The sequence below is a fragment of the Molossus molossus genome, unplaced genomic scaffold, assembly GCF_014108415.1.
Source record: "Molossus molossus isolate mMolMol1 unplaced genomic scaffold, mMolMol1.p scaffold_m16_p_12, whole genome shotgun sequence".
Taxonomy (NCBI): domain Eukaryota; kingdom Metazoa; phylum Chordata; class Mammalia; order Chiroptera; family Molossidae; genus Molossus; species Molossus molossus.
Window position 1 is genome coordinate 27,270,193 of NW_023425347.1, and position 10,039 is coordinate 27,280,231.

A 10,039-nucleotide genomic window follows, 5' to 3' on the forward strand; every position below is an offset into this window, starting at 1 on the left:
CCAACCTGGGCCGGGGACAAATTGCAATCGAGGTATGTGCCCTTAGCGGGAACCAAACCTGGGTCTCTCTGGACCCAGGCCGGCGTACTAACCACTGAGCCAAACTGGCCAGGGCAACACCATTCTTTTTTTAAAATTGTATTTTATTCGTTGATTTGGGGGAGAGAAAGAGAGAGAAACATTGATTTGTTGTTCCACTTATTTATGCATTAATTGGTTGGTTCTTGTATGTGCCCTGACTGGGGATTGAACCCACAACCCTGGCATATGGGGATGACACTCTAACCAACTGAGCTGCCCAGCCAGTGCAAAACACCATTCTTTTTTTTTTATCCTCACCTGAGGACCCCTTTTTTTGTTTTTTGTTTTCATTTATCTTCAGATAGAGCAGGAAAGAGAGAGGACAGAGAAAGAAACATCGACATGAGAGAGACATATGGAGTGGCTGCCACCCACACGACCCCAACTGCAGCCGGGGACAAACTGCAACTGAGGTACATGCCCTTAGCAGGAACCGAACCTGGGACACTCTGAGCCAAACCAGCCAGGGCAGCAAAACACCATTCTTTATTTCAGTGCATGCAAGGAGTGCAGAATGCTGCTCTGCAGAGCAGACAGTGTTAAGTTAGGGGGAAAGCTGAGTGCTGAGCAAAGTGAGACACTTTTTCCTGGGTGTTAAATAATTAGTGGCTGATATTTATAAAATGTCCTTGGTGATATAATTGATAAACTCTCCAATTAAAAAGAGCTCTGTGCCTGGCTGGTGTGGCTCAGTTTTTGAGCATTGACCCATGCATCAAGAGGTTACCGGTTCAATTCCTGGTCAGGGCACATGCCCAGGTTGTGGGCCAAATCCCCTGTGGGGGGCATGCAGGAGGTGGCCAGTCGATGTTCTCTCTCATCGATGTTTCTATCTCTTTCTCCCTCTCCCTTCATCTCTCTCTAAAATCAATAAAGGAAAGTAAATAAATAAATAAATAAATAAATAAATAAAAAGAGCTCTGGCCCTGGCCAATTTTGCTCAGTGGTTAGAGCATTGGCCTAGGGACCAAAGGGTGGTGGATTTGATTCCCAGTCCAGGGGCACATACCTGGGTTGCAAGTTCGGTCCCCAGCCCCGGTCAGGGCCATGTAGGAGGGAACACATTTATGTGTGTCTCTCACATCGATGTTTCTCTCTCTTGCTCTCTCTTCCTCCCTTCCACTCTCTATAAAAATCAATGAAAAAATATCCTCAGGTGAGGATTTAAAACTAAAAGAGCTCTGAATTATTTTTCAAATGTCTGAACAGTTTGCATTTCTTTTGGTAATATGTGAGAGTTTCACCTGCTCCACATCCTTTCCAGCACCGGGCATTGTCAGTATTTTTAAAGGCATTCTAATACACGTATGGTGGTATTTCACTGTAGTTTTAATTTTTCATATCTGTAGTCAATAACTATGCTGCTCATCTTTTCATGCACTTATATGCTATCTAACTCTGGTGAAGTGTCTGTTTAGATATTTTACCTATTTTTAAAATTGGGTTGTTCATTTTCTTATTATTAAATTGTGAGGGTTCTTTATTAGATATGTGTTTTGCAAATATTTTCTCTCTGTGGCTTGACTTTTCATTTTCTCATGAGTGTCTTTCAAAGAGCAGATAATTTTTAATTTTGATGAAGTCCAATTTACAACTTGTTCTTTTGTGGTTTGTCATTTGCTTTTTGTCCTAAGTAATCTTTGCTTAAACCAAAATCACAAAGATTTTTCTTCTGTGTTTTCTTCTAGAAGTGCATTTTCTAATGTGGTAGGCACTAGTCAAATGTGGCTACTTGAATTTAAATTAATTAAAATCTAATTAAATTTAATAAAAATCTAGTTCCTGCCCTGGACAGTGTGGCTTAGTTGGTTGGGAGTCAACCCATGCACCAAAGTGTTGCCAGTTTGAATCCTACTGGGTCCATGTCTGGGTTGTGGGCTTGATCCCCAGTGGGGGGCATGCAGGAGGCAGCCAATTGATGTTTTCCTCTGTCTCTCTCTTTCCATCTCTATAAAAATCAATTTTAAAAATTTAAAAGTAAAATTCAGTTCCGTAGTGACATCATTCACATTTCAAGTTTTCACTAGCCACATGTGTCTACTGGCTATTGTATTGAACAACAATATAAATAAAAAACAGCAGGATAATAAAAATTTTCCATCATTACAGAAAGTTGTATTGGAAAACGTTGAAGTTTAATAGGTTTAGGTTTTACATTTAGATCTGTGATCCATTTGATCCAGAAACCTCACTCTTGGGTATATAAATTAAAATGGAAACATGCACAGAAACATCTTAAAGCTGATGTATATAGCAGCTGTATTTTTAATTGCCAAAACCTGGAAGCAACCCAAATGTCCATCAGTTGTGAATGGATAAACAAAGTTTAGTGCAATCTTACAATGAGAAGCTACTAAGCAATAACAAGGAACAAATGAATAACATATGCAACAGTATGGATGAATCTCAAAAGCATCATGTTAAATGAAAAAAGCCAAACTCAAAAGGCTACATGTTGCTTGATTTCATTTTTATCACATTTTGGAAAAGGCGAACTGCAGGCATAAAAATCAGATCAGTTCACAGGGGTTGTGAGTAGAGAAAGGGATTGGTTACAAAAAAGCATGAGATAGAAATATTCTATATCTTCATTGTAGAGGAGATTATATGACTATATACATTTGTCAAAACTCATAAAACTGTACACCTGAAAAGGATGAATTTTACTGCATATAAATTATGTAAATAAACCTGACTTTATTATTTTCCCCATAGTCCAATGTCTCTCCCTCTCTCTCTCTCTCTCTCTCTCTCTCTATATATATATATATGTATATATTTAAATTAATGTATTTTTGTTACATATGTTTCTTCTTTTTCCCCCAATGACACCCTCCTCCTGATTATGCCCCCCACCCCAGCATTGTTGTCCATGTCCATTGGTTATGCATAAGTTCTTTGGTTCATCTCTTCCCTCCTCCCCATCCCCCGCTTCTGAGGTTTGTCAGTCTGTATCCTACTACTATGTCTCTGGGTCTATTTTGTTCATCAGCTTATTTTGTTCATTACATTCCATAAATAAGTGAGATCATGTAGTATTAGTCTTTCTCTGACTGGCTTCTTTCGCTTAGCATAATACTCTCCAGGTCCGTTCATGTCGTTTCAAAGGATAAGACATCTTTCTTTCTTAAGGCTGCATAGTGTTCCATTGTGTATAGGTACCACAGCTTTTTTATCCACTCATCTATTGATAAACCTGATTAAACAAATAAGAGCTATAAACAAAAAAATGAGGACATAGGTTAATTGTTATCTATCTATTGCTATGTAACAAATGATGACAAAACTTAGCAGCTCAAAACAACAAATATTATTTCACAGTTTCTGTAGGTCAGGAATTTGGGAGCAGCTCACTGCTATGTGGTGGCGGCTCAGGCTCTCTCATGAAGGTACAGCTAGGATGTCATCTGGGGCTGCTGTCATCTGAAGGCTTGACCGCTGCTGGTGGATCTTAGGCTAAGCTACTGCTGTTTCTTGACTTACAGAAACTGTAAGATAATAAAAAATATTTGTTGTTTAACGCCATTAAGTTTTGGGTTAGTTTGTTATACAGAAATAGGCAAGAATACACATATCGGTGGCAGAGAGAAAATGGGAAGGGCCCAAAACAACAGAAATAACTCAGTGCCTGCAGGGTTTTGGTAGCAGCGGCAGCCTCTCTGAGCTGAGCTGGGAATCTCCAAGGCAAGGGACAGATGCTCACCTAGACAAGGTAAAGAGGGCTTCCCCTAATGTTTTTGGAAACAGAGGAGAATTAGGCACAGGATGAGAAGAAAGTAATGGGCACTCTTGAGACTTTCCATATGCTTGGGCTTTACCCAGGTCCAGGGTCCTTTAAACTTGCTCATAGAGTGCATGGTAGAAGGTACCATCAAGAAAGTCATAGCTGGTGAACTGGTAGGTGAATGGCAGCTTTAAAAGAAAGAGAGCAATAACTACAGAGTCTCTGAGATTGAATCCACCCCATGAGAAGAAAAATTCCGGATATGTTGAGCAGGACTCAGCAGTAAGCCTAAGATTTGGAGGAGAGCAGCGGTTCCAGGTAAAGCACAGTGATCATTACATGCATCTGCTCCAGGCCAGTTCTCTTGACAACATATGACCTCTAAAGAGGAAAGTGCTTGTATAAAATTAAACCATTCAGCTCATTAAATTCTATGGTGCTTGGAGCTAAAGATCTCTCCTGGGGGCGTCTAAGAATGTAAGCCAAGAAGAGCAGTATTCACAAGTCATTACCCATTGCATAAGAGAAATGACATGTGAACAATGGACCAAGTTGGGTGGGTGGAGCTGAGTTATCTTGCTGAAATGGGCTGCAAGGAGCTTGGAAATGTCCGCAAATATATGAAGGAAGACACAGACCAACACTTGGAAAAGACAAACAAACCCTGGAATTCTGTAGTTAAACAGGTATGGCCTATTTGACTAGCAAAATAAATGTTTAAGAAGTAAAATGGCCCTGGCCGGTTTGGCTCAGCGGTTAGAGAGTCAGCCTGCGGTCCGGAGAGACCTGGGTTCGGTTCCCGCTAAGGGCACGTACCTTGGTTGCAGTTTGTCCCCAGCCCTGGTTGGGTCGTGTGGGTGGCAACCACTCGATGTGTTGCTTTCACATCGATGTTTCTCTCTCTCTCTCTCTCTCCCTCTCACTCTATCTGAACAAAATATCGAAAAATGTCCTTGGGTGAGGATAAAAAAAAGAAAGAAGTAAAATGACTTTATTTGTACCCTCAGCTGGTAAGGTCTGGGGACATTCTAATTATAGAAGAATAGCAGTCTGGTCCTTTTTTTTTTTAAATATTTTTTCTCTGTTGATTTTTAGAGGAGAGGAAGGGAGAGGGAGAGAGAGATAGAAACATCAATGAGAGAGAACATCGATTGGCTGCCTCTTGCATGCCCCCCACTGTGGGATTTGGCCCACAACCTGTATTCACTGGTGCCTTCTACCAAACATTTAAATTAGAGTTAATATCAATCCTTCTCAAACTCTTCTGAAAAATAGAAGAGAGGGGGATACTTTCAAATTCATTTTGTGATGCTAGCATTACCCTGATACAAAAACAAGACAAAGACATTACAAAAAAAGAAAATTACAGGCCAACATCCCTGATGAACATAAATGCAAAAATCCTTTTAAAAATCTTAGCAAACCTCATTCAATGACACATTAAAAGGATCATACACAATAATGAAATGGGATTTATTCCAGGGATGTAAGGATGGTTCAACATCCACAAATCAATCAACTTTCAAGGTAACATACCACGTTAACTACATGAAGGATAAAAATTATATGATCTTCTCAATAAATGCAGAAAAGGCTTTTGTCAATCTTCAACGTCTGTTCATGATTAAAAAAACTCTCAATAAAGTGGGTAAAGAGGGAATTTACCTCAACATAATAAAGACCACAACTAACATCCTATTTATCAGTAAAAAGCTGAAAGCTTTTTCTCTAAGATCAGGAACAAGGAAGGAGTCCCACAATTGCCACTTTTATTCAACATAGTATTGAAAGTCTCAGCCAGAACAATTAAGAAAGAAATAGGACTAAAAGACATCCAAATCAGAATGGAAGAAGTAAAATTGACTCTATTTAAAGATGACATGATATTAGGATATAGACAACCCTAAAGACTTCATCAAAAAACTGTCAGAACAATAAAAAATTTAGTAAAGTTGCAGGATACAAAATCAACATACAAAACTCAGTTGTATTTGTATACACTAATAACAAACTTTTAGAAAGAAAAAATTTTAAAACAATCCCATTTATAATTGCATCAAGAGAATAAAATACCTGGGAATAATTTTAGCCCAGAAGATGAAAGACCTGTACACTGATGAAAGAAATTGAGACAGACACAAATAAATGAAAAGATATTCCATGCTCATCAATTAGAAGAATTAATATTGTTTAAAATGCCCATACTACCTAAAGCAATACACAGAAACAATGCAATCCCTATAAAAATTTCAATGGAATTTCTCAGAGAAACAGAACAAGCAATCCTAAAATTTTTGTGGAACTACAAAAGACTCTGAACATCCAAAGCAGTCTTGAGAAAGAACAAAGCTACAGGGATGGAACTTCCTGGTTTTGAATCATATTACAAAGCTATAGTAAAGAAAACAATATGGCATTGGAGTAAAAACAGACACATACACATCAATAGAACAGAATAGAAAGCCCAGAAATAAGCCCATGTATATGTGGTCAATTATATATGACAAAGGAGTCAAGAATATACAATGGGGAAGGATAGTCTCTTCAATAAATCATGTTGGGAAAATGGCAGCCACTTGCAAAGGAATGAAACTGTACCTGTGTCTTACACCTGTTAGTATACATAGACCTAGGGAAAGGTCCCACAACTGGAAATTTACATCTCAAGTGGAGGGCAGGTAAAGACTGAAGAAAGAGGCTGGTCACTCCAGTCTGGTAATTAATAGAGTTCATTAAGGAAAAGGTACATATGAGGTGTTTCTTGGGTGACTACAAGACAAAATGGATCCCTGCCCCACTTGGCAGGTGCCAAATAATTATATGGGGGGCGGGGGGGGGGTAGTCACAGGTACTAGTATGTGAATACTACCAGGTAGAGGAAATTACTTGACATGTTTGACCAGTTCATAGACAGCCTGGTCTATGAACCAGCACATAGTGGAAGGCAGGAGAGGGGTACTGGTTTGTGTCACAATGAACATTGATTACTATCAGACAGTTTTCAAGGGTGTTTGTGAGAAGCAATCTCCCTCTCCTGAGCTGGGTCCAGCTTGTGGGTCAGGCAGAGGTCATATCTTAGAGCAGTCCAACCTCCACAACACCACAACCAAAAATCAACTTAAATGAATTAAAGACTTGAACATAAGATCTGAAACCACAGAACTCCTACAAGAAAACTTAGGGAGTAAGCTCCTTGACATTGGTCTTGGCTATGACTTTTTGGGTTTGACACCAAAAGCATAGGCAACGAAAGCAAAAATAAATAAGTGGGACAACATCAAACTAAAAAGGTCCTGCACAGCAAAGGAAGCTATCAACAAATGAAAAGGCAGTCTATGGAATGGGAGCAAATATTTGAAAATCATATACATATACACACACACACACACACACACACACACACACATACATATACACACATATGGGATTAATATCTAAAATATGTAAGGAACTTGTACAACTCAATAGCAGAAAAACAACTATTCTAAAATGGGCAGAGGAACTGAATAGACGTTTATTCAAAGAGGTCATACAGATGGCACACGGATGCATGAAAAGGTACTCCACATCACTAATCATCAGGGAAATGCAAGAGAAAACCACAGTGAGATATCACATCACACCTATTAAAATGGCAATTATGAAAAAGACAAGAAATAACAAGTGTTGGTGAGGATGTAGAGAAAAGGGAACCTTTGTGCACTGGTGGTGAGAATGTAAATGACACAGTCACTATGGAAAACAGTATGGGGTTTCCTCAAAAGTTAAAAACAGAACTACCAAACGATTCAGCAATAATGTGAGCCATGTTTTTCACCGGCAGTCCGAAGAGAAGAGAAAGACACTAAAGTAAACCCTGGAGTGTTGTGTTGGAATTGGAGCTATTGGTATAAACTTAGAGTTTCCATTAGATAGATAGATGATATACAAATAGATAGAAATGTACATGTAATGTGAATGTGTATGTGTGTACGCACATATGCTCATATATATTCCTTAGTCCTGTCCACCAAAATACTGGGAGCAGCAATACCCCAATATCAATGAAGATGCCTGGCACATGGAAAGAACAAATGATGCTGGAACATCTTACAGTGTCAGAAAGCAAGAACATGCTCCAGGTATGATGTCACAGCAGAAGGACACAGGAGCCAGTGTGAAGGGGCTCCCACCTGGCCAAATCTGGGACAATTTGAGCATGAAAATAGTGATAATAAAGGATTATAACCTATAGACAAAACAGAAAATGATAGGAATGTAGTTACATGAATATATATATACATATACTTTATAAAAAGTTATATATATGTATGTGTGTGTGTGTGTGTATTAACTTTGGTGCAGAACAGGATATCTAGATATTTTCCAATTATCACCACAAAAAATATTTATTATACTTATATGTCACTTAAATCAAAGGGTTAAAAGGAGACATCATCAGTAATGGGACAAACAGAACTTACAAGATACAATCACTTCCAAAATTTAATAATGAGAAAACATCAGATAAATCCAGTTGAAAGATAACAATTGGGCTTTTATCTTTGAAAGTGTCAAGGTCATGAAAGCCACTGAAAGATTAAGGAACTGTTCCAGGGAGAAGGAAGCTAAAGAAACTTGACAACTAAATGCTTCACATGATCGTGGCCTGGATGCTTTCGCTGTGAAATTCATTATTGGGTCAACTGAATAAACTTGAATGGGTCTGAGGATTAGGCGGCAGGGATGTATCAAAGTTAATTTCCTGATTTTATTTTTTATTTATTAATTTTTAAATTTATCTTTATTGTTGAAAGTATTACAAATGTTCCTCCTTTTCTGCCCCTTAGACAGTCTCTTCCCGGCCCCTGCCCCCTCCTGCGTTCCCCACACTGTTGTCTGTGTCCATAGGTTATGCATACATGCATAGAAGTTCTTTGGTTCCTCTCTTTCTGCCCCCCACCCTAAATCCCCTTTCTCTCTGAGGTTTGTCAGTCTGCTCCCTACGTCCATGTCTCTGCATCTGTTTTGTTCATCAGCTTATTTTGTTCATTAGATTCCACAAATAAATGAGATCGTATGGAACTTGTCTTTCTTTGACTGGTTTATTTCACTTAGCATAATATTCTCCATGTCATCTCAAAGGATAAGAGATCTTTCTTATAGCTGCACAATATTCCATTGTGTAAATGTACCACAACCATTTCATCCACTCATCTACTGGTGGACATTTGGGCTGTTTCCAGATCTTAGCTGTTATAAATAGCGCTGCTGTGAACATAGGGGTGCATAAATTCTTTCTGATTGGTGTTTCAGGCTTCTTAGGGTATATTCCTATAAGTGGGATCACTGGGTCATATGGCAGTTTTGGTTTTAATATTTTGAGGAAGCACTGTATCGCACCAGTCTGCATTCCCACCAGCAGTGTACTAGAGTCCCCTTTTCTCCACACCCTCGCCAGCACTTGTTTGATGATTTATTGATGGTAACCATTCTGGCAGGTGTAAGGTGATACCTCATAGTCATTTTAATTTGCACTGTACACAAGAATAAACTCAAAATAGATAAAAGACTTAAATGTAAGGCATGAAACCATAAAAATCCTAGAAGAAAATATAGGCAGTAAAATCTCAGACATCACACATAGCAGAATTTTCACTGATACATCACCTAAGGCAAGAGAAACAAAGGAAAAATAATAATAAATAGGACCACATCAAATTAAAAAGCTTCTTCACAGCGAAAGAAACCAAAATGAAAAGGGAACCCACTGTATAGGAGAACATATTTGCCATTGGTACATTTGGATAAGGGGTTAATATCCAAAATATATAAAGTACTCATACAACTCAACATAGGGAAGACAAACAATCCAATTTAAAAATGGGCAGAGGACCTGAATAGACACTTCTCCAAAGAGGACATACAAATGGCCAAGAGACATATGAAAAACTTTCCTGATTTTAATTGCTGCACTGTGGTTATGTAGGAGAATGTTCTTGTTTGTAGAAAATACATACTAAAGTATTTGGAAATAATAGGACATCAGATCAACAATTACTTTCTTTCCTTCTTCTTCTTCTTCTTCTTCTTCTTCTTCTTCTTCTTCTTCTTCTTCTTCTTCTTCTTCTTCTTCTTCTCCTCCTCCCCCTCCTCCTCCTCCTCCTCCTCCTCCTCCTCCTCCTCCTCCTTCTCCTTCTCCTTCTCTTCCTTCTCCTTCTTCTTCCTTCTCCTTCTTCTTTCTTCTCCTTCTCC